General features: G+C 47.4%; 1 protein-coding gene across 3 annotated transcripts in view; it reads left to right on the top strand.

The window, feature by feature from the left end:
• LRRC71 (leucine rich repeat containing 71) overlaps positions 1 to 24488 on the top strand; it is a 1520862-nt gene that overhangs the window by 1117656 nt on the left and 378718 nt on the right. The window lies entirely within an intron of this gene.

The following is a 24488-nucleotide window of genomic DNA, read 5'->3' as shown; positions in this document are numbered from 1 at the left end:
TGAGGATCTTCACCGACAACACCACCACCATGTTTTACATCAGGAAACAGGGCGGAACCAGGTCCCCAGCACTGTCCAAGGAGGCGCAGGACCTGTGGCATTGGGCCGTCGCCCAAGGGATTTTTCTGGTGCCGTTTCATCTGGCAGGGATAAAAAACACCATCGCCGACTCACTCAGCAGGGAGCTGCGCTCGTGCCACGAGTGGGAACTACGGCAGGATCTGGTGGATCGCCTCTTCCGACGGTGGGGCACACCCCAGATCGACCTGTTCGCGACGGCGACGAACACCAAGTGCCGGAGGTTCGCAGCAGGTTTCCCCAGACGAGGAGCATGGGCGATGCTTTCTCGTTCCCCTGGGAGGGCCTGTTCCTCTACGCTCCAGGGAAGGAGGCGCCATCCTCCACCACGACCCGAAGTCGCTGAACTTGCAGGCCTGGCTCCTGCAGCGCTAGAGTTTGGAGGATACGACATACCGGCCGATTGCAGAGAGGTTCTTGCAAAGGCCAGGGCGTCCTCGACTCTTAAATGCTACGGACACAAATGGAAGAGGTTCTCTGTCTGGTGCCACGCACAGAAGATTAACCCTCTACGGATTACGGCTCCCCAAGTACTGCCGTACCTGCTGACGCTGGCCAAAGCTGGTCTGGCACACGCGTCCATCAAGATTCATCTTGCTGCGATCTCCCGATACACCAGAACCACGGGGCGGACGTCCTTGTGGTCTCATCGTCTGGTGAAAGAGTTCATGAAGGGACTGTTCAGATTGTTCCCGCCGGTGAAGGCTCCGGCCCCGGCGTGGGAGCTCAACGTGGTGCTGACCAAGCTCATGGGACCTCCGTTCGAGCCTCTGCACTCGGCCCCGTTGAAGTTTCTATCGTGGAAAACAGCTTTTCTTGTGGCCATCACCTCCGCACGACGAGTGGGAGAGATCCAGGCCCTTTCCTGCAAGGCCCCGTACTTGACTTTCCACGACACGAGGGTAGTGCTCAGGACGCACCCCTCCTTCATGCCCAAGGTGCCGTCGGACTTCCATCTCAACGAACCCTTGGTGTTGCCTGTGTTCTTCCCGTCGCCTTCGTCGCCGGCTGAGAGGACTTTGCACTCGCTGGATGTGGCTAGAGCGCTGAAGTTCTACGTAGACCGCACGAAGTGTTTTCGGAAGACGTCACAACTCTTTGTGAACTTTGGACCTGTCAATCAGGGGAAGGCTCTCTCGAAGGCTTCCATTTCCAGATGGCTCTCCGGCTGTATCATGTACTGTCATCGGTTGGCAAACCGACCGCTGCCTGGCCGTCCGAGAGCCCATTCCACCAGAGCGATCGCAGCTACCACGGCGTTCCTATCTGGTGTGCCCCTGCTGGACATATGCAGGGCTGCTACGTGGAGGTCGACGCACACCTTCACGAAATTCTACTGCGTCGACCGGGATTCCAGGGAGGAGTCCAGGGTCGGCCAAGCAGTGCTGCGCAACCTGTTCGCCTGAGGTGAGCCTGGTGAGGAGGTAAGATGCTTAATGTTGAGTTTATGTGATGCTTAATGTTGAGCCTTTGCCACCTCCCGTGGTTGTGCATGTGTGTACTGCTATGTATTCTTTATTCATGAGCATGTGAATCCATGCCAGACCCCATGCTGGAGAAGGAACAAGTTACTTACCTGTAACTGTTGTTCTCCAGCATGGGTCTGGCATGGATTCACATGCGAACCCTCCCGCCTACCCCTCTGCGGCTCTTCACTTGGTCATACTGCCACTTCACGTGCTTCCAAATCTGAAGATGGCTGCCAGAGGCGGTGCTTAGGTAGAGGGCAGTCATTGGCTGTGGTCAGTATGACGCAGAGACCAGTGATTGGTTATTACTACGAAAGACAGATCAGAAACGAAACTGATACTGGTTTTTTCTTTACCGAGGATTCCCAGCCTGACGACGGGGAATATTCATGAGCATGTGAATCCATGCCAGACCCATGCTGGAGAACAACAGTTACAGGTAAGTAACTTGTTCCTTAGGCTACCTCCTGTCAAAGGAGGGGAGAAGATTGACACCTGAACGAATAAAACACATTTCTGGCATGTCTGTCCCAAAAACACAGAAGGAAGTCAGAGCCCTGATAGGGAGACGGCGTCCTACTGTAGACTGTGGATCCCGAACTTTGCCCTAGTGGTAAAACCGATGTTGGCTTTGACGAAGAAGGGCATTTCTCTGCCACTGCCATGGGAATCGGAACATCAACGATCATTTGAGCTTCTCAAAGCCGCGCTGTGTTCAGCACCGGTTCTGGGTACACCAAATTACGATAAGGCCTTTGTGTTGTTTGTGCATGAATGTAATGGATGTGCTTTGTCTGTGTTAACGCAGGAACATGGAGGGAAGAATAGGCCGTGCGGCTATTATTCCTCCGCCCTCGATCCTGTTGCATGCGCTTTGCCGCGATGTCTGCGCGCTGTTGCTGCTGCTGCTGCGTCTGTAAAACAGAGTGAGGGGATGGTCCTAGGCCACGATTTGATTCTGATGGTACCTCACTCTGTTGATATTCTATTGAATAAAACTCAAACACAACACCTTACTTCTGCCCGGTTGACCAGGTATGAATTAGTTCTATTTGCTCCTCATATCCAAATTAAAAGGTGTTGTGTTCTCAATCCGGCTGAACTTTTGCCTCTCCCGCAAACTTCTGCTTGCGGCGATGATGGATCACATGACTGCCTGTACGCCACCGAACAAGAAACAAAGGGCAGAATAGACCTTTCAGATACTCCTTTGGAGAATGCGGAAGGGGAGCTGTTTTGTGATGGCTCCTGTTTTAAACTTCCGAATGGCACATCTACAGCTGCTTATGCAGTTACTACTTTGAATAAGATTGTAGAAACTAAAAGGATTCCGCATAACTCCGCGCAGGCCGCAGAGATTATAGCGTTGACCCGTGCTTGTGAGCTCTCCCAAGGGCATATAGTTAACATTTATACGGATAGTCAGTATGCCTTTGGGGTGGCCCACAACTTCGGAAAACTGTGGTCGGAAAGAGGGTTTCTGACCTCACATGGGACCAAGATTCAGCATGGCCCCTTAATAGTACAACTACTCTCAGCACTCTCACTCCCTGAACAACTAGCGATCATGAAATGTGCAGCACATCGGAAGGTCATAGACGATGTGGGCAAGGGAAATGCTTTTGCAGATTCGATAGCTAGACAAACAGCCACAGACCTTAGCACAGACATGTATACCTCGAGGGAAGTGAGAGATGGTTGTATAATAGATGAAGGCATTGGGTCTGTGCAAGATATTCAGACTGATGCCTCTGTTGAAGAATCTAGGAAATGGGCTGAAGGTATGGGGAAATTGGATGACGAAGGGTGTTGGGTGGACACATCTGACGGGAAATGGTTGCTTCCTGATTCTTATGTATTAGCAATGGTCACAATGGCACACGGTCCAACACATGTGTGTGCCCAGCAAATTGCGAAGATATTACAGCAGGTTTGGGTGAATGACAAAATTTTGGAAACTGCAAAAAAGATACGTTGAAAACTGTATGATTTGCCTGCAACATAATGTGGGTAAAGGGACAGTGACTCCAAGGGGAAGTTTCGGGCCCCCCTCTGTCCCCTTTGAAACCATTCACCTTGATTTCATTGAAATGGAACGTTGTAATAACTTGAAATATGTTCTTGTTATCATTTGTGCTTTTAGCAAATGGGTCGAGGCTTTCCCTGTCAAAGATGCTACCGCCATGACTACCGCAAAGATCTTGGTGAAAGAATATTTTCCTCGATTTGGGCTCCCGAGGATAATCTGGTCGGATAATGGCCCACATTTCATCGCAGCTGTAATATTGCAAATATGTGTTGCCTTAGGGATTGAGAAACGTTTTCATTCAGCTAGGCACCCTCAAAGTGCGGGGTTGGTAGAAAGACACAACGGTATTTTGAAAAACAAACTTGCAAAAACATGTGCCGACACTAAATTAAAATGGCCAGATGCTTTACCCATTGTATTGTTAGCTATGCGCACCACACCCCAGACTAGAACTGGGCTTTCTCCATTCGAGGTAGTAATGCGAAGGCCTGCTAATATTTGGGGTCTCCCTAAACCTAAAGCCCTGAGGGATGTGGAGAATGTATTGCTCGTAGATTATTGTAATCAATTGACTAAAAACCTGTATTTCATTTACCACCAGGTGAATGCCGCCTTACCTGTACGGTTTATGGGCCCAGGACACGATATATTGCCCGGCAGCTGGATCCTGGTAAAGGCCTACGAAAGGTCTTCCTGTCTCGCGCCTCGCTGGCGGGGACCCTACCAGGTTTTATTGGTCACCAGGACGGCAGTGCGGGTGGCAGGAAAGAAGAACTGGGTACATGCAACGCATGTGAAGAAGATCCCTCACCCGACGCCACACGTTACAGAAGAAACAGAACCCCTTGCTGATGCTACGATCTCTGATCTCGGAGTAGCAGGCAGCGCTGTGAGTGCGTCGGAGAAGTTCTCTGAGCCCGAGGAGCTCGGGGAGCCGTCCATCTCGTCTCCACACTCTCTTGATCGATCACTTCCGGAAACTCTTGTTTCAAGTTCTGCGACTTCCGTCGCCACCGACGTGACGCTCCCCTCAGGGAGCGACGATACTTTGCTTTTGGATTCAGCAAACTTGGGTACCATCAGGTACAACCTTCGACCACGCGCCGCACGAGTATAGTACATCTGAAAGGAAGAAGGAGTGATCGAAATACTATTGTCTTTCCTTTTTTTTTTGGAACAAAGGAAAACGAGGGTTCTGTTGGCTAGGGTTGGGAAGGACTAAGAAGTCGCGCGGCCGAAGTGCCGCCAGCAACGAACATTGGGGCCGACGATCGGGATAACCATGATGCCTGCCGCCTTCACCGCTGCTCCTCGTATTGAACTATTAGATAAGGGGGTGACCAAATCGAACAATGGACAATGTGCCTGGGCCCTGAAAACGTACTGTTGTGTTCTTGTTTTGATTATTGTTAGTTTTGCAACCGCTGCCGTGGGACTTTGGTACTTTGAAGAAATGTATCCTTTGAAGCCTCTGTTACCGACCAAAATTGTACCAACTGTTTTGACTCCCTCTGTACACCTTCACACTCTGTCCCCTAGGGACTCTCGGCATAGACAGAAATATCATAATAACACTTTGATGATAGTAATGAATGCTACGCATGCTATTTTTAATAGGAGTAATTGTTGGATTTGCACTCACTTACCACAACATGGGAACAAGGGACTGGGATGGTATATACATCCCCTACCTCTAACGACTTCCTGCTACGCCTCTCTTAGAGCACTCTTCTTTGGCCGGTGGAATGATAGCATCTCAGGGAACTTCGATGGCACTAATTTGAATGAATTTGAAAAACGTGAATTGACTCCCCTGGGATGCTCGCTTTTCGCAAATAGGAGTAGACCTAATATCGCTTCTATTAGGCCGTCTGATAAACTTTCTTTTCCTTTTCAAAATCTAGTTTCTTTTAAGATGGCTCCGATAGGCAATAAGGATGCCATGCCTCCTTCTTATTCTGTAAATCACAATCCTGATTCTGTCCCTCTCTGTGTACAAAGAAATGGCACTAGGCCAATGGGAGATTTCGAGCCTTGTGTAAATATTGTAAATTTGACTGGGGAAAATAGGCCTTTGTATGTAGGGGGACCCGTTTATTTTGTTTGTGGTAGTTTAGCTTTTCCCTGGTTGCCCAAGGATTGGCAGGGGACTTGTTATTTAGGGATATTGTTACCAGGTGTGTTTATAGCCAGTACCTTAGAGGTATCTAAGGCTCGCCCGCGACGGGATAATGATGGAGATACCCCTGGACAAGTATTCAGGGATATAGCCAAATCAGTAGTCCCCTTCTGGGGACAAATAGTAAATTCAGAAAACATTAGGGGATTAGCGAGGGTATTGGAGAAAACGATCAACCGGACCACGGACATACTTTACAATATGACCTTAGAGCAAAAGGCGATAAGATTGGTAGCACTTCAAAATCGAATGGCATTAGATGTCATTTTAGCTGAACGAGGTGGAGTATGTAAATTAGTGGGGTCCGCTTGCTGTGTTTTCGTACCAGATTCTTCATCAACAATATTTAAAGCAATTCAGAATTTACACACTCTTAGTTCTGAAGTCCATATCCCTGTAGGAGACTGGAGCCTTAGTACTTGGTTTTGGGATTCTCTACGATCTTGGGGGTGGAAGGTGCTTTCTGTTATTTTAGGTATTTTAGGGACTCTGTTATTTCTTTGCTGCTGTTTTCAATGCCTCCCGAGTATATGCGGAATGATAGGGGGATGTTGTGCCCAAGTTATGAGCGCAATAGGGCGTAGAATATATACCCCGAAGACAGCATCTAAAGAATTCATGTTGCAAGAAGTTCTTATGAATAACTTTATGGCCATTGACATTTCAGACAATGATGCGGAACCTATGGATGATAATGCCTTCAAGTATTTTCAAGAGTATTAGGAAATAATGTTTTAGCACTTGGCATAGGCCAAAAGGAGGGTCTGTGCGAAATCGATATAATATTGTGACCCCAATCGCATCGTTTAAATGTATGTTGGCCTACGCCAAGCTGTCTAAAGAATACTATGTACATAGGTTCCGCGGCAAGGTCTTGACCTTAATGTATCGTGAAAGCTGCCATCTTGGATTTAGCCGCCATTTTAGGTACTCTTGCCGTGTGAAAGTCACCTCGAATCACAAAATGGAGGCCGAATGACATTTCGAGTAAGACTTCGGCTATGGTGACCTCCGCACACGTGAATGAATAATATGTCCGCAGGCTACCTGTTAGGGTCATGAACTAAGACCCTGTCCTCTGTTTAACCTAGGTGTAAATATGTAACTGTATCAGCGGAACCGATCTAATATATGGAAATTGCATGTTCGACCTGGCTACGAACCCTAGCCGTTGTTCCAAGAATGGTTAACTTGCAAGAGGGCTGGCCATTGCAGCACAAAATGTATAAAAGCCCGAGCATCCTGATGATCGGTCTCTCCCACTTTCAGTGCGAACCTAACGTTGAAGGTTCGCGTGTTAGTCAGAGGGCCGAATAGCTATTCGCATGTCAATTGACTTTGGTAACTTTGTAACTTTGAAATAAAGCGCTTTGTATGTCCTTTGTAACCTGTGTTGGTGTGTTTCCTTTTGGGCTTCCCGGCCTCATATCAATTTCTCTGTTTCCACAATACGGCCTGTCCTGTCCGGCCAGACTGTTTGTTGAGTCACTTGATACCATAGGCCCTTGGCTCGACAAGCTCATCAACAAATTTTTTTTGGTGGGACAGGTGCCAACTGATCTTAAGGAGGCATGGATTACTCCATTGCTTAAAAAGGACAACCTTGATCCTTGTCAGCCCAAGCAGTACCGCCCCATCACGCACATTCCATTTTTATTGAAGGTAATGGATCAGGTAGCTTATCTTCAACTTCAGAAATTCATTGAGGATAATTCCATTCTTGGGCTTCATCAGTCTGGATATTGTGCACGGGACCGAGACCTGCATGCTCAATTTAAAATCCAATCTGGCGGCCATTGTTGATCGTGGCAATCCAGAACTTCTCATGCTACTGGATTTATCGGCCGCGTTCGACTTGGTTGACCACGATCTCTTAGCCTATGGGTTGCAATTCCTCCGGGTGGCTGTTCTAACTTATCCATGCAATGGCTGGCCTCCTTTCTGGGTCCACGCACTGCACGAGTTGCCATTCATGACGCTTCTTCTTCTACCACTACTCTTACATGAGGTGTCCCACAGGGTACTTCACTTTCACCCACTCTTTAATATCTACATTCTCCCTCTTCTGCTGATGCTTGATGACCTATATACCAACTATGCTGATGACACCCAGGTCATCCTTGAACTATCGGGCATATACACTCAAGACGCTCATGCTATCACGCCATTTACACCATCATTCATTCTTGGATGGTAGCTACTTCAATGGCCCTTAATACAGATAATACAGAGATTCTTATTACTGCCACAAGCCACATGTTAAAAAGTCTCTCTTCGGAATATGCCTCCTTCCTGATCACCAATGTCTCTATCCCAGTGGCTAAGACTGTCAAAACACTTGGTGTCACACTCGATTCCGAGCTCACCATGAAACCACATGTTTCCAAGTTCCGTGCTTCATGTTGCTGGTTCAGTAAGCAATTAGGCCACTTACGTCCCTATCTATCCGTGAAAAATATGTCCATTCTAGCCTCTGCTTTAATCAATTTGAGGCTGGATTATTGCAACAGCCTGTTAGCTGGTGCTGTGCACTCCAGCTTGGCCGCCCTTCAGGTTGCACAAAACGGGGCAGTAAGGGCGATACTGGGCATGTCTAATAGGCAATCCATTACTGCAGCCAGACAAAATCTGCACTGTTTGCCAGTCTTTTATGATTCTGGCGCTTACTTTTAAGTGCCTGACTCAGGCTGAACCCAGCTATCTCACTGAGTGCATCCAGCGGTATGCGCCTACACGATCCCTGCGCTCCTTTGGTCAGGCGAAGCTTGGCCAGCCCAGATTTCGTTTAGCTAAATTTGGTTAAACAATTTCCGATGTTGTGGCTCCTGCCATTTGGAATCCTATTCCTTTGGATCTCAAAAATACCACATATCTGTTTGAGTTCAAAAAGAAGTTAAAAACCTTCCTCTTAATTTCTCTGTAGTTTGTATTTCTTGGTACTGTAGCAATGTAACTTCTGGACTCTGCATTGTTTTGTCTTGTCTGTTTGTCCCTTTTGTGCGCTTTGAGGCCTGCGGGCGATCAGGCACGTTTACAAGAATTAAAATAAATAAATAAATACCTTCATCGCAGCCCTGATAATAGGGTTTACATACAACCCCTGCACTCTCCTATGTTTGGGTAGCCACGGTTTGGTCCACAGGTGGCATCTCACCAACGCCTGTTCCATAGCCACCCATGTTTTTCCTAAGTCCCTCCGGCCTGTGTTAGGGAGAATTCTCATTTATGGCTAATTTCCCTCACCTAGTGAGTCCCCCAGCATCTTTGCTGGACTTCTGGAGTTTATTTCTTTCACCTGGTAAGAGTGTATGCTTTTCCCCCACTCTTACCCATGTTTTGCCATGTGTCTTTGACCTGTTTTATGATTGTTGACCCTGGAGTACCCCACTTCAGTAGCCCCATTCTTTTGTGTGTTACACAGCACCTTAAGTGCAATGACACAAGGTTGTCTTTTAGACTTCCCACCAATTCCATTTCTGGGGCTGACTACAGTCTCCCAGAAAAGGGTAAAGTTGCCTTTAACTTTACTTAGCCAATTTACCACAGATCCAGTAGACCCCATCTTCCATGGAGTATTGGAAAGGGTTACTTCGTATTCGTATCTGTACCTCGTAGAGCATTGTTTCGCTCTTTTAACATTTAGACTTGGCTGGTGGCAGTGGTATCTACCCTAACTTTTATACCACGATTATATTAGATAAACGTGGTATTGTTTTAGACTATTATATTAGCCTCGAACTAAAACCGCTTGACCAAATACTTTTTCTTTTGGTTCCGGTCAAGTGTATTCGCCATTTGTTTTTGTTAAAGTCCTTCTTGTGTCTTACATTGCGCGGCAAACCAGGTTGGCCTTCTTTGTTCACTGTCTTTTGGCGGGCTTCTGCCAAGAAGCCCTCCTCTAGGCGCCTGGGTGTCTAGGTGGGCTGAATGTGAGGGAGGGGTGTAGTCACCCCCTGCACAGGGCATCCTAGGGAACCCAAGTCGCACTTTGCCATGATTGGCTGAGGTGGTTGTCTGGGCCGGACAACCTCCCATGTTGCGTGATTGACAGCCAGGCTGTGTGAATGGGGGATTTTCGCATAAAAAGCAGGTCTCTTGGGCTAGAAGTCAGAGAGTCGACACTGAAACTACAAGGAACCGAAGAGAAGCGGAGAAGAAGTCGACTGCTGCAACTATCCCGTCCCGGTGAAGCCCTGCTGCAGTCCTGAGCTATCTACCCTTCGACGACAAGAGAAGATCCAGTCCGGAGTCTTCTTCGCTTGAGCTTAGTGGGGATAACCAGCTCATCTTCCACAGCCAGAGGATCCTCTTCATGGTTGAAATCGCTGCACACTGCTGTAGTGGTCCGGATAGCCATCTGAAGAGTCTCTCCTGATTTTAAGGAGTGCACCTTTTATTCATCGTTGCTGCTGCCGGCTTCATCCCTGTGTGGTGCAGACCCCTCCACATGTCCTCCTTCACATCAAAGCTCCAGGAACCGTGGGTCTGTGGGAAACCAACAGGAACAACTGCCAGGGCACCAGCTTCTCCATTGAATAAGGTACTGTGTCCTGCTTGAGGAATTAGGGTGAATCCCTTTTCTTCATCTCCGAGGCTTGCCCTTGTCTTCCCTCCTTCTTATAACTTTTGCTTCCGAACATTGACAATATCAAAGTACTCTTGGCTACGTTGAATCGTGAACTGTCCGACTGTGTGATCCTCGACAACAGGCACCCAGTGTCACTTGATCCTGGCTCCGGCCCTTTGACTCTTGAATTCCTGTCTATGAGTGTTCTTCGATTCTGTCTGCCTAACTATAATATTGCCTATGATTTTTGCCTCCAACTCCCTCTTGGTATCTCAGGTGCTAAGTGTATTTTTGCCCCGGTACCATTTCTTGATACGGATACGCGTTTATTTAGACCGAACTGTCAAAAAGTGATCGCAATCATATTTTCGGTAACGTGTCTTGTTTCATAACACCGGTCCATTCAAACACAGGGTACTTACCTTGAGGCATACCGTACAAAGTGAATTGGTTAGTTGTAGTATATTTTACATGTGGTTTTCAAATTAATAGAAGTGTCGTGTTTATAACAAATGGTTTAAAAATAAATGGATTTATATTTTTTACCTGAAACCTTGAGTCAGTGTTTGCTTGAGTCACAGTAATTGTGGTCCCTTTGTGTAATCTCCGCTACTGCTCATATACTCTTGAGATAAGCCTGGCTGCTCCGCTACTGCTACCACTTTAACATAGTAGTACAGGCTTGTACCAAAGGTAAAACTTGTATTGCCACCTGTAGTCTTAATTGCATGTAGTGGTCCCTAAGGGCACCGCACAGGATTCTGTCTAACAGCCTGGTAGTAATTTCAAAACCTGGGGAAATAAAAGCCGCCCCCGGGTCTTGGGTGTGTACAACATAGGTTTATTTACTCTGGGTGAGCCCCCTCTCCACAGGAATCTTAATAGCATGGCTTCCTAGCCCCCATGGTATTCTTGGGGTCTAGGATAGGCACTGATTGAAAGAGATACAATAATCTTGGGAGTATGTTCATCTTTATTACGGCCATTTTGCCAAACCAGGATAGGTGTAGGGAGTCCCATCATTCAAAATCTTTCTTAATAGTGTGCACCAAACTGGGGTAGTTAGCTTTATAAATGAGGGACATGTTTCCTGGTACGTATATTCCCAGGTACCTCAATGTTTTAGTTGCCCAAGAGTAGGGAAATTTCTCCTGCAGCTCGGATTTCAATAAGGGGAGAGATGTTGAGCCCTAACATTTCTGACTTGTAACCATTGACTTTGAATCATGATACCACTCTATACCTATGCAAAACCTTCTCAACATGGGTCGGAGACTGGAGTGGATTGGTGAGGGGTAGGATGACGTTGTCCGCAAACAAGTTTATTTTGTGCTGGGCCCCACGTAATTTTAAACCCTGATATATGTATGTTAGCCCTTATACTCGCTGCCAAGGGTTCCATAACCATTGTGAAAATTAAAGGTGACAAGAGGCACCCTTGTCTTGTTCCCCTAGCCAGCCCAATTGACGGTGTGCTGGTTCGATTCACCATCCGGTGAGCTGACGGGTCGACATAATTGGCGAGAATCATGTATTGCATTTTAGGGCCTATGTTAAATTTCACCAGGACCTTCCTAAAAAATCCCAACTCATCCCTATCAAAAGCTTTTTTGGAGTCCATCGCCAGCAACAGTGAGTCGGCCTGATTTCTGCCCGATTTGTCTACTAAGTGTAGAACCCTCCTGATGTCCGCTGTGCCCCTTCCCAAAATGGAGCCTTATTGATCTGGGTCTATAATTGCCGGCATCATCTTTTTGAGCCTACCCGTTTAAATTTTGGTGAACAATTTCTAGTCTGAATTTAAGAGGGCTATCTGTCTGTAAGAGAAGCACTGCTGGGAGTCCTTCCCTGGCTTGGGTATGAGAACCACTTGGCCTCCTTCATGGATTCTGGGAGACCTCCCTCCTCACAGATATCTTTAAAAACATCTGCCAAAGAGTTTGCAGACAGTTGGGTGAGTGTTTTATAAAAGTCGGCAGTGAAGCCATCTGGGCCGGGGATTTATTTGGTTTAAAAGTTTTTATGGCTTGGATCACCTTTAGTGGGTCGATTGGGGAGTCTAGACTATCCCTATTTTGTTGCATTATTTGGTTCAATTTGAAACGTTGAGGTATGCGATTTAGTTTTAGTGGTTAAGCCCGCTCGAGGTGTACAATGAGCTATAGAAGTCATAAAACAACTCCCTCTTCTTGGCTTCGTCGCCCCATTCTTTGCCCTTAGCATCCGCCAGAACTTGTATGAATGATTGATTAGCCTGCTGCCTAAGAAGGTTAGCAACCATCCTCCCTGGTACATTGCCTTTCTCATAGAATCTATGCCTCAGGCGATGCAGAGTGTGTTCCGCCTGTTGTGTCTTAAGGACTTCAGTTGGCTCTTTGTAGTAGTCAGTGTTTTGAGGTTCTGTCTAGTTGGAGTCTCGCTATATCTCTTGTCTTCCTCTTTTAATTCCTGTACGAGCCACTGTTCTTCCAGTCCCGGCAAACGCTTCATCGCGACTGCATTTGAAATCATGTTGTCCCGAGCTACCGCCTTAGGTGTGTCCCAATGATTACCATAGGAAGTGTCAGCCGGGTTGTTATTTCTTAAATAGTTTCTGATTCCCTCTTTTATTTCTTCTAGGCAGGTCGGATTCCATAGGAGTCCTTGGGGCATTTTCCATTGTCGTTGTTTGTGGTGCCCCGCCCAGTCCCCAAGATGTACCGTGACCACACTATGGTCCGCTATGGACATTGGCTCTATCTCTGTGGCCAGGACTAGTCCAGTCAATTCAGCGGACATGAAAATGTGGTCTATTCTCGAGGCTGATGCATGTATGTGAGAAGTATAGGTGTAGGTTCTGTCTGTGGGGTGGTGCGTGCACAATATGTCGACCAGGTTGAGGTCCTGAACTCGGGTTCTTAGTTTCTGGGAAGCAGCCCCTATTGCTGAGTAAGTGGACTGAGCAAATCTGTCTTTGGCCCCGTCCATAACTAAGTTCATGTCTCCTAGAAGAAGTAGGCCTCCTTGGCCATATTCCCCTACCGCTTCCAGCATTTGCAACATAAACGGTTCCTGTGAGGCGTTCGGGGCACAGAACACAACTATAGTCATCAGCTTCTCTTGCAGAGACCCAACCACTATTACATACCTCCCATCACTCCCCTTCCTAGTTCTACTATGCATAAAGCCCAGGTTTCTATGAATCTAGAGGGCTACCCCAGCACGTTTTCCATCTGCTGTAGCATGAAATTGGTGCAGGTGCAATCTATTCCGCACTCTGCCTTGGTCCCCAGCCAGCAAATGCATCTCCTGAATTGTCTGACAGGAGTTTATGAAATAGTTGCTGAACAGAACCCTCTTTCATTACCATCTGCTCCTTCCTTAAGGTATTTAATGCACAGGTTCTTTCTCTGTGCCCTGTTCTCCAGGTCATCACATTTGGCCTTCAGTGCCTCTGTATCTTCTTTAAGTGAAGCAACAGCTCCACAAACCTCTCATAGTTCCGCTTCCACCTCTGCCGTTGAGCGTTTGGTATGGTCAACCCTGTCCCTGTGCACTCAGAGTTCCTTCCTTAGCTCACAAGCTGAGTCAGCCAATTCCTAACAGAGGTCCTAGATCTAGGAATACATGGACTCTTTAATGTCTCTTTTCAGAGCTTCCAGTGAGTGAGTCAAGTCTGGCGTGAGTTGCGGCATGGTAGGCATCGGCTGCTGGGCCCCCTCACTATCCCCATCCATTATGTCAGTTTGCGTCGACTTTTTGTTTGAGAAAGCCATATATGTCTGGCTATCTTAGGTGTGGAAGGATAGCTCGGGGGCAACACATTTGTCTTGGAAGCAAGGCAACACAGGTTCAAATCCTGATCCCACGCTTAGAAACCACTCGCTCGTATTAAGCGCGTTATAAAAGACCAATTATAATGATAATAATTGCTGCTCTTGCTCTTTTTGCTATGCTTGGGCATCTCCCAGTGGGACTATGTGAACCAGGGGGGTGCGGGTGGTCCTCACCTCACCCAGTCCTCGATATGCGCCTGGACAATTCTCATAGTAGGGCTTTGTTGGCCCGTCCTCACGGGGCCGCCCAGGACCAGGGGACCCCAAAGCTCAGCAGGTACATCTCAGCCGCCCCTCACAGCCTAAAGTCATAGGTGTTTGGAGCGCTAACCCCTCTTCTAAAGCCACCGTACACCGGCATCCCAAGTGGCAAGGGACACACTCCTCCCTCTACCTGCCGTTAGCAGACTCAGTATTCACCGCCCCAGGAACTCTACGTGTGCCCGCAGCTAATCAACCAGATCATCAATGAAGGGCAAACTTGTCCACGACTGTCTGAGGCATGAGTTGCCTTGATGGAGAGCAGTGCGGTGCAAGGTATAATAGGATGTTAGCATGGCCGGGGGCCAGGGTCGGATTGGCCCCTCGGCCTTTCAGCCTGTTGCCGGGCCGAAATCATCCCTGGTGAGTGGGGGCCGGTTTCTGGCCACTCCTGGGCCGGTTTGGGAAGAAAAAAAATGTGGACCTTTTTTTTTTTTTTTTTTATTTTTTAAACCTGCAACTTGCAATATGGATCTATACACACAGATATTAATGATACATATGGTGATCCATTCTTGTATGAAATGTATATCACATTAGTGAAATCATAACCATATTTTTCATAGTGTACTTAGGAACAATGCTATTTGATGCCACTTCCTGTTTTGTCAAGGGGGTGAAATGTCATGTTTCATAATTTCCCGGGATGTCACTTTGGGGTGGGGTCAAATGACTTCACTTCCGGTGATGTCATCAGAGTTCAAGGGTCGTGAGGCGAGGGGTGGCCCACTCTTTTTTGGGTGTCCGGGCTTATTTCTTGTCCCAGTCCGATCCTGCCAGGGGCCACTTGTACGGAAGCAGGGAAGGCCGTGTACTGACGGCGAGATATTCCAATGGCAGGTGGCTGAATCCCTGCAACAGTATACTTCCTGCTGGGTCCCCTATCCAGTCTTTCCAGCGGGCCACAGGACTCTCCCCCTTCTGCCGCCACCCATCTGGGGCGCTCTTCATTATCGCAGGTCTCCGCCGACCTCCTCCTGCGGGGCACACAGTCCAGCAACAGGACCGGAGGGACTCCAACGGCCGGGGCCTTAGCTCACGCTTCCCGGGCCAATTATTGCTCTGCCGAGCCGCTCCCAATCCTACGAGGACTCCCCTTCAACCGCGCTCTTATGCGGCCCTTCGTGAGCGCAGAATTACCAGCCACCCTAAGAGCCTGCAATGAGCCACTATGTTTAGCATTGCAGGCCTCCTCATCCGCGACCCCTCCTCCTCTTATGTGGGTCAGGCAGTGGCCAGACATGCAACACTGACGCCCCAGCTTTGGGTGCACCACCAGGGTCCCCCAAGGGGATTTCTAGCCACCTCAATCAATGTGCTTCGGTCCAGTCACGCCTCACCTCTCTGCCATCTTGACCACACACCCATTTTCCAGCATATTTTACTCAATTGAAAGTGTGGCAAGAATCAATAACTCTCTTCAGTAGGTGAATGCAGCGTTCAGAGACCGTTCCAAATGCTTTGGCATAAGAATTGAAGATGGGTGTGAAATAAAGGGAAAGAGTTAGGCAATGTCGAAAAAGAAGGCAGTTCCTCTTTATATTAAGGTTGGATTATAAATAATGACTTGAAACAACTTCAAAGGAAAGGGAAAAGACCAGAGAAGTAGGTGGACTGTGATATGAAGTAGTCTGCATGCCCTATCACCAGCACACCTAGATAAAGTGCATGGACATCTAATGGGAAAACCTGGAATATGGTGAGAGTACCCGAGTATAGGATCGCAGTGTCTAGAAAATTGCATGAGTACCTTTGCATGTGATGGCAACAGCTACTTAATGGATTGAGTTCCTGGGCATCCAATGTGGACTTCTAATAGTTGCATGCCAGATGGATAGCTCATCTGTAAAATGCTTGTATTGGGAATAGCACAGGTTTGAAACCCTGGTGACACCGACTAGGCCCTTCTTCATTCTGTTGGCGATAAGAGTACCATCAGTGGTTAATAATAACACAGATTAATACTGAGTTTAGAAGTGGTCAATCTACATGAAGCTCTATATAAACCACCAAAGTATATGATGCAAGTACAATGCCATCATATTGAAATACCTAATAAATTATTCTAGCTGTTGTCCGTTGGCAACGGTTGGCCATGAATGTGAATACCTGGCAATGATGTGAATTCCTTACTGTGTGATGACAATAACTTTGTTTTTTTCTTTTTTGTGTGTGCTTTTTTTGGACGAGCTTGTCAACCTTTTACACTTTATAAACTTGTACACAATTCATAAAACATCTCATACAAAGATAAAAACACATTAAAATTATTTTTGTACATAAAAGTTGTGTTTAAAACCATGTCAAATTGCCCAGCTGGTGTAGATCTGACCACTAGCCCATTTTTGTCTGTCCTTGTGGATGTCTCTATTTGCCCTTTCGATTTTTCCCCAAGCCCTCTGTTAAACGTGGAATGTCACTGCTGCAATCACAAGTGAGTCTTCTCCAAAGATTGTGTTGCAGAATTGATCTGTCTGCTGCATTTTAAGCTTGGTGTATCCCTTCTGATATTCCCTTGTAAGTGCCGGACAGTTCGTGAGTATGTGTCTCTGGGATTCCACTTGTCTGGCATACAGGCGGCACCGCCTTTTAACCCAGGGGATCTCCTTCCATGCCCCGGTGTTTTCCCATACTGGGAGGATATTTAATCTCAGTGAGTGGATACATCATGTTAGAGCAGAGGTACTGAGTTCTGTGATGTAAGATCTTGGTGAGTCCCTGTCAAAACCCTTACAATAACTATAATAGGTTGTATGCTAACATATCCTGCCAAAACATATCAAATGATGGTAACTTGGACATAATTGTAACACTACGCAACTAGTGAATGTACATAGTGTGGTAGTTCAGAAGAAGGACACACACCCTGGATTGGACATTTCACTGGTATGTTTATTAAAGAAAAGGAATAAAGTCGGTCTTTCCCTATTCTACAAGAGCGTCCCTACCTAACGAAACTAGCTAAGGTGCTCATCAGTCATAAGTAAATGTCTCTAAGGAAACCATCCACCGTATGACTTTAACCTATCTGACCCCCTACCACTATTTTTACCAAATCAAAGATCAGAAGAATGTCTCCCTTCTCCTGAGGTTTGTGAACTTATCTCTCAGCCACTTCTCAATAGATGATCTTCAGATAGTCCCGTCATGAGTCTCTTGTATCAGTTCGTACAGTTATTTATTATGGTTTTGGACTTTTGCTTGTTTTCTTGTTTTCTCCTATAAGGGTTCATCATTTTCTCCTCCCCTAGTAAACTTATCCAAGAATGTTCTTTCCTATGTTTCTGAATAGTCATAGGGCCTCATTAGGACCCTGGTGGAATGGATTTAACGGCGCTGGTGCCATTAAACCCATTCTGCCCTATTACGAGGTTCCCTCGCAGGACGCGCTCTGGACGTCTGGTCAGACCAGACATCCTTTCCGGGTCCCGCAAGGGGACCAGGGAGCTAACAACGGGCCCATTATTAACGTGCCCGTTGTTAGCTCCCTCCCCATTCCCGTTGAGCCCTATAGGAGCTCAAATGTGAATGGGGATGGGTAAATTGAATGAGGAATTACCTGGTCCTCCAAGGTTGGAATAGCCCAGTAATTCCTCATTCAAGGAACCCGGACCCGGACCCAAGTTTGTAGGCATCCATGCTGCAAATAGCGGCATGTCTACCTCCAAACTCATAATGAGGCCCATAATCTTTGATTTCCTTTAGCTGGTTATTTGGATATGTTTTTACAAATTCCAGCTTGTTCTCAGGTCTCCTGTTTATAGCCAGTTCTTTCATTTCACTTAGACCTTCTTGGTATGATAAGTATGAATGGGCTCATCCCCGAAATATTTCTCTTTCACTTTTCTTTGTACTGTCTGTACAACACTTCACTCTAGATTAAGGCGAGTATGAACAGTCCAACAATGATTCTCATTCACTCATTCACTCTTGTTCTGATTTCTCTCTCTTGACTGTGATGAGTGCGAGAATTCCAATATTCATTCTCATTCATTCTCATTATCTTTTCTCTCTCATTACTGAGACGATTTTGAACAGTCCAATAATAATCCCATGCACAATCCTTTCAGCAGTCCCCTCAACCTTCAAACTTCAATTTCCCAACTCCTTGTGCCTTTGTAAAGGGCAGCTGCAAAGATAATGGGTATCAATTATTCCCCCTCCCCAATTTACTCAAATGTTTTTAGCCTCTCAGTAAAGAGCATAGTTGTGGCAAGGTGACTCCATGTCACCTGAGCCTGTGTTTCCAGACCTGGCCTTTCATGTAACAGATCACTGCATTCTGGGAGATGTGGTCTTTTATCTGAACTGGATTAACATACCGGAAAACAATGGGCCTCATTACACGGTAGGCGGTAAACCCTGGCGCTATTAGCGCCATGGTTCATGCCGGTAAAAGACCGGCAACGCCTTGGTGGAAAGGGGAATTACCGCCCTATTCCAAGGTTGGTGGGGCGGTAATTCCCCCTTCCACCATTGCCCTTCCCCATTCCCATTTTTGCCCCATAGGGCTCTATGGGAATGGGGAAGGCGCTAATTACGGTACCGCAAATTGCGGTACCGTAATTAGCTCCACTGGTCCCTTTGCGGGTTGGTTTTTAACGCCTGCAAAAAGCAGGCGTTAAATTCCCCAACCCGTGAAGGGACCTCGTAGTAAGGCAGTAAGGATTTACCGGTACCGGTAAAATACCGGTACCGGTAAACCCTTACCGCCTACCGTGTAATGAGGCCAATGATTTCAATTGATTGGCTTTCTCCTGCAGATTCCTCATCAGCTATCCCCTTCCAGCTTCAGCTGCTCAGAAAAAACTTTAGCAGGGGGCGTAGTGGACTTCTACTCGGCCGTCGATCTTTCTTGACTCGGTGCTCGATCGTCGGCTCCAGACGTGACGTTGGGCGTTGTATGTATACTGTGTCACTATGCCCCATACCTCAGTTCCTTTTTTCAGCACGCTGCTAATGAGGAACAATGCAGTCTTTCGATCTTTCAATTTTCGCTCAACATTTTTCGACAAATGTTCTGTCCTCGCGAGCGACCATGTCCACACCCTGGATCTTGGGCTTCAAGTGCTGCTCTGATTGTGGCTACAAGATGTCATTGACCAACCCACATGATATGAGTGTGATGCCTCAACACTGGTCATGACACTGAGAGTAGCTCATCTTGGGCCAAGATGAGCCTGAAGTCATTGCAGCAGCGAGTAGCTAAGCTCGCAGTGGGCCACCTGCCGTCCAAGTCACTGGTGCTGTCGATCACTCGATGCTCGGAGGCCAAAACGGAAGGCCCTATCGAAGTTGACTGCCGTCGAGCAGTCTTTTATACCAATGTCTCAATTCTACTTCTTTGGGTCAATGGCAGATATCTACGGCGCGGAAGATGAAAACCCAGGCAATATCGACCCCATTTATTCGGGAGCTGGCAGTACTGACTATTTTACCAACTAGGTAAAGGGACTGCACGAAGACAGCGGCCTGGACATGTCTCCAGACATCGAGATGCAGCAGGCCCACCCCTATGCCCATACACATGCAAAGTTTAGGGCTCTTTTTGACAGGGTAGTTGATACCTTAGGGTTAAATACCTCTGCTATACCTGTACAGGGCTATGACCTTGTGGACATTCTAGATGAGGGTCCCACCACAGGAAGGGCTATACCTTTCAATCCGGCTATCGCTGACCACATTGCCTCCTTGTGGCAACGTCCCTGCCCAATTCTTCCAGTCAATTCAGCACTGACAAAAAAAAATATAGGCCGGCAAGGGGAGATCCCTCCTTTCTCTCCTCTCACCCCACGCCGGAAGGTTTGGTTGTACAGGTGGCCACAGTGTCCACCTAGGCCACTACTTCCACTTCCAAATTTTCCAACTGATAGGGAGGGCAAGAAAGTGGATGCTGAAGCAAAAAAGATTTTCTCTTCCAGGAACATGGCATTGAAGGCGACGAACGTCTCCTGCAGCTCACAAAATAATAATTTAGATTGTGGAAGGCAGTTGAGCAGGCGCCCCGGTACATCCCTGAGAGGGAGATGCAGCAGGGTTTCCTGCAGTTGGTGGACGACGGGAAGGAGGTGGGCAGTCAGTCCTTGTAGATGAGCCTGGACGTGACAGTCTGTGTTGGTCGATGTGATTGGCTATGGTTCTTGGAGGTAGGCCAACCTGCACTCCTCGGGGTTCTCTCCCAATGTCCAGAGTAAGTTGTTGGACGTGTTACTTACCGCTCCGTATGCTGATTGGAGCCTCGGTAAGACGACCTCGCAGAGAGAGGTACGATTTAACAGGTTCGGGTTCAGCCTCCAGGATTCCAGCTCCCCTGAATTCTGTGATTCAGGCTTCCTCTAAGAGGGGCTCTTTTCTACGATGTACCTCTCTGCCGTTTGAGTAAAAACCAGCAGAGATGTCTATCGCCTAAAAGAGCGGGAGAACACACACCGCCAATAACCAATGCTGCAAAGAAAACACAGTATGATTAGAAACAATCAGGCAATATGGAATTATTTAGACAATCAGATATTTCTCTAAGTACCTAGACAATGATTGAGGTGGTGTTGGATCTTAATTGATGAACCTACAAGAAAACCCAAGACTATGAGTATGCACAAGTGATAACCACAAACTCACTATGATTGATAGAAACACCCAGCAGACCTGATAAGTGGGATTCCTAGGGAAAATGGGTACCAGTTGAAAGGAAAACAACGGCAGGTACAAAACAACAAATGGGAGGGTTAGTAAGGCAGAATATACCCGGGTGGCACGAGGGTCGCACTAGTGACGGGTTGGTGCATACACTGGAAAGTGTCACTATTATGCACTCGGTTAGTGTAGAAAAGGCAAGAACAAATGATATAGTTCCAGGAATCCGCACGTATGAGAAAGACTGATAATTTTCATGTAATAAACAATACAGGAGAGTTGGATGGGTTTACCTTAATTGCACAAACACAGGCCAAGTTGGTGAAGCAGTCTTGTAATATGCAGCGTGGTACTCCGCGTAGAAGATAGTTCAAATTGCGTAGAGCGGCAAGAAAAAGTAATCTCACCAGACAGGACGAAAGCACAGTGGAAATCCAGGGACAATCTGAGGTCGGCAGCAGGGTTCACTGATCAGAATGGAGGAAAAAGCAAATGCAATCCAAGGACAATCCGAAGTCGGCAACAGAGTTCAAAGTCAGGTTGAAGGAACAGGCAAGGACAATCCAAGTAGACAAAGGTGGGTCGAAGATCCAGGAAGTCAAATATCAAGACGAAAAAGGGAATAAGCACCGGAACTGGATGAAACCGAAGGAACGTAACGCCACAATTAGCAGCAACAAGCCGCTGAGTCCCTTCGGCTTTTATGGTGCAGGGGGGCGGAGCCTCCTTACGCCTTCTCTGCGCACGGTACGTCTCAGCTGATGCGACGTTCTCTGCTGCACGGCCAGACGCCATGGCAACCGATACCGAAGCCACAACTAAGTTCTGGAACGTGCTTGCACCCGTATGTGACCACAAGAAATGGGAGGTACTGCAGGACGGGGCTGATATGTAACAAACGTTGCTTTTTATGGGGAGAACCTCTTCGCCCCAAAGGCTGACGACTCTTTGGAAAGGTTCAAGGAGTCCAAGCTTGCCGCAAAATCGCTTGGCCTAGCTGTGCAACAACCGGCCAAACCTGCCTTTTAGTTTCTTTTGAGGGGCAGAGGCTACAGGTGCTACGTCCCCTATGGCAGGAAGGCTCAGCTCTCACCGGCCAGGCAGGTGCAGAGGTGTTTCTCGTGCTTCTGAAGGGGCAGGGGAGCCTCTAGAGGCCAGCAGACGGCAGCTAGGGCGGCTCTGTTCTCAAAGCCATTTTGATTTCCTCTCCCACAATTCAGCAATTGGAGGACGGCTGACCGATCATTGGACCCAGTGGCAGGAGATTACCTCTGACGCCATGGGCTGTGCAGCTGGTGCGGTGGGGTTATTGTCTGCCTTTCTTAAGAACTCCGGACAGCCCCCCACCACCTCCTTGCCAACTTGAACAGGAGCTCTAGGAAGAACTGCGAGCCCTGTTGTTGAAGGGTGCAGTGGAAGAGGTACCGCACGGACAGAGTGGGTCGGCTGGTATTCCCAGTATTTCCTGGTACCCAAAAAGGGGGGGGGTCTCTGTCCCATCTTGGACCTCCAGGGCCTTGAACAAGTTCCTGAGTAAGGAAACATTCAAGATGATGTAATTGAGAGAGATTCTCCACGCTCTCTGGTTACAGGACAGGCTGGTGTCCATAGATCTTCAGGACGCTTACTTTCATGTGCCTATACATCAGAAGCACAGGAGGTTCCTGAGGTTCCTCATAGGGGACAAGCACTATCAGTTCAAGATGCTTCCCTTTGGGTTGGCCTCCGCACCGAGGGTCTTCAACAAGCTCATGGCGGTAGTCGCAGCTCACCACAGGAGATTCAACGCTTTCATTCCATCTTTCCTAGATGATAGTTCTTCCGCTGTTCTATCCACCTCTGAGGAGCAGCGTTTTCACCAGCTGGACCTTAGGAGAACGTTAAGCTTCTATGTACCAAGGATGGGGGAATACAGGAAAGCTAACCAGTTGTATGTAGCCTACTCCATTTCCAGAAAGGTTCTGGTAGTATCGAAGCAGACAATCTCACGATGGATCACATTGTGTATTTCGTAAAAATGCTACCATACCGCAGGCAATGAATTGTCTCCCGGCATCGGGGCCCATTCCACCAGAGGAGTCTCTACCTCTATGACAAGGGGAGTAACGGTCAGAGACATCTGCTGGGCTGCAAACCTGGTCCTCACTTCATACATTCAAGAAGCATTACAGTCTGGAGCCAGCCCGTGGGGCTGACGCTTGCTTCAGTACTGCGGTGTTCCCACCTCCATTATTTCTAATGTTTTGGGAGACTATCTGATGAGGCATCTACGGGAGAAAGGCAATCCGTTGAAGGAGAAATTACTTACATTAATGTTATTTCTATGGATTGTTCTCCCGCAGATTTCTCATCACCCCTCCCATCTATACCTGCTAAGAAAGCGTCGGCAGTAAGTGTCTACCTTGTGTAAGGGAAGCATGGTATCAAAAGCAAGACAGACACAAAAGATATGTTTGGAAAACCTTTATTGGTCTCAAGAAAGGGTTTGGAAGAATGCCTATATTGTCTTACGTCTAGGATGGGAGCACGCTCGACCATCAAATAATGAATAACACAGTACTGGTGAAGTCTGTCAAAACAAGATGACCTATACTAACAAAACCTAAGGCCAGCCCTTTCTCTAATGTAACAAAATGTGTGTGGGAAAAATGTGTATGCAAAAGGAATAATGTGTAAAACTATAAAGAATCAATGTGGCTGAGTCAGCTCTCCTCCCCATGCTGAACAGCACGGGGAAAGGCGCCCCCCGTAGGCAAGATGACACACTCTGGTTCAGGCTCTTCAACATGAAAGGCAGTTCAAAATGTAGATCGAGGCCCACCTGGCCTTCCACGCCAAAGTCTTTCTTTCCAGCTTCAATATATAGTTCAACAAAAGGTTCACACTGGTCTCCCTTGGTCCGGCTGGGACCGTCTCAAAGCACAAAAGTTCACATTGGTCTCCCTCTATCGGGCTCAGACCTCAAAACGAAATTCACCTAGGTCCCCCTCTTTTGAGCTCAGACCTCTTCCAACAATGTTCAACAAGAATAACAATGGGGCTCCCTTGCCCAAGTTTATTACACTTTAGGTATCGTTCAGACCGCTTTCGGATGCAGAAGAATTTTGAATGTTCGTGGCTTGCTTTGCAGACCTCCGCAGGAACCCTTCGACTAACAGTCAATTCATTTTCTCATGGCAAACAATGCACCTTTCACAGATACTTTCGAGTGAGCTACTTCCTTTCATCGGACCACTCCAATCACTCAGTAGCGCTGATTTCACTGCTATATTTTTACTTCAAAGCTCATTCACAGGTCTGCCACTTCAATCTTTAACACACACCGGTCTCTAAGGTCGCTTGCCAACTCACCGGTTGTGTGCGCCTCTTTCTTGTTTCTCTGCGGGGGTCTCACTCAGTCTGGCTCGGGCCCCTCCAAAGTTGGTAGATGGATCTCCCTCAGTCGGGCTTGGACCCC

This window comes from Ambystoma mexicanum, chromosome 1p (assembly GCF_040938575.1).
Source record: "Ambystoma mexicanum isolate Mex_15411 chromosome 1p, UKY_AmexF1_1, whole genome shotgun sequence".
Lineage (NCBI taxonomy): Eukaryota > Metazoa > Chordata > Amphibia > Caudata > Ambystomatidae > Ambystoma > Ambystoma mexicanum.
Note: the sequence above shows the minus strand (reverse complement) of the source record. Positions and strands in the feature narration are given on the sequence as shown.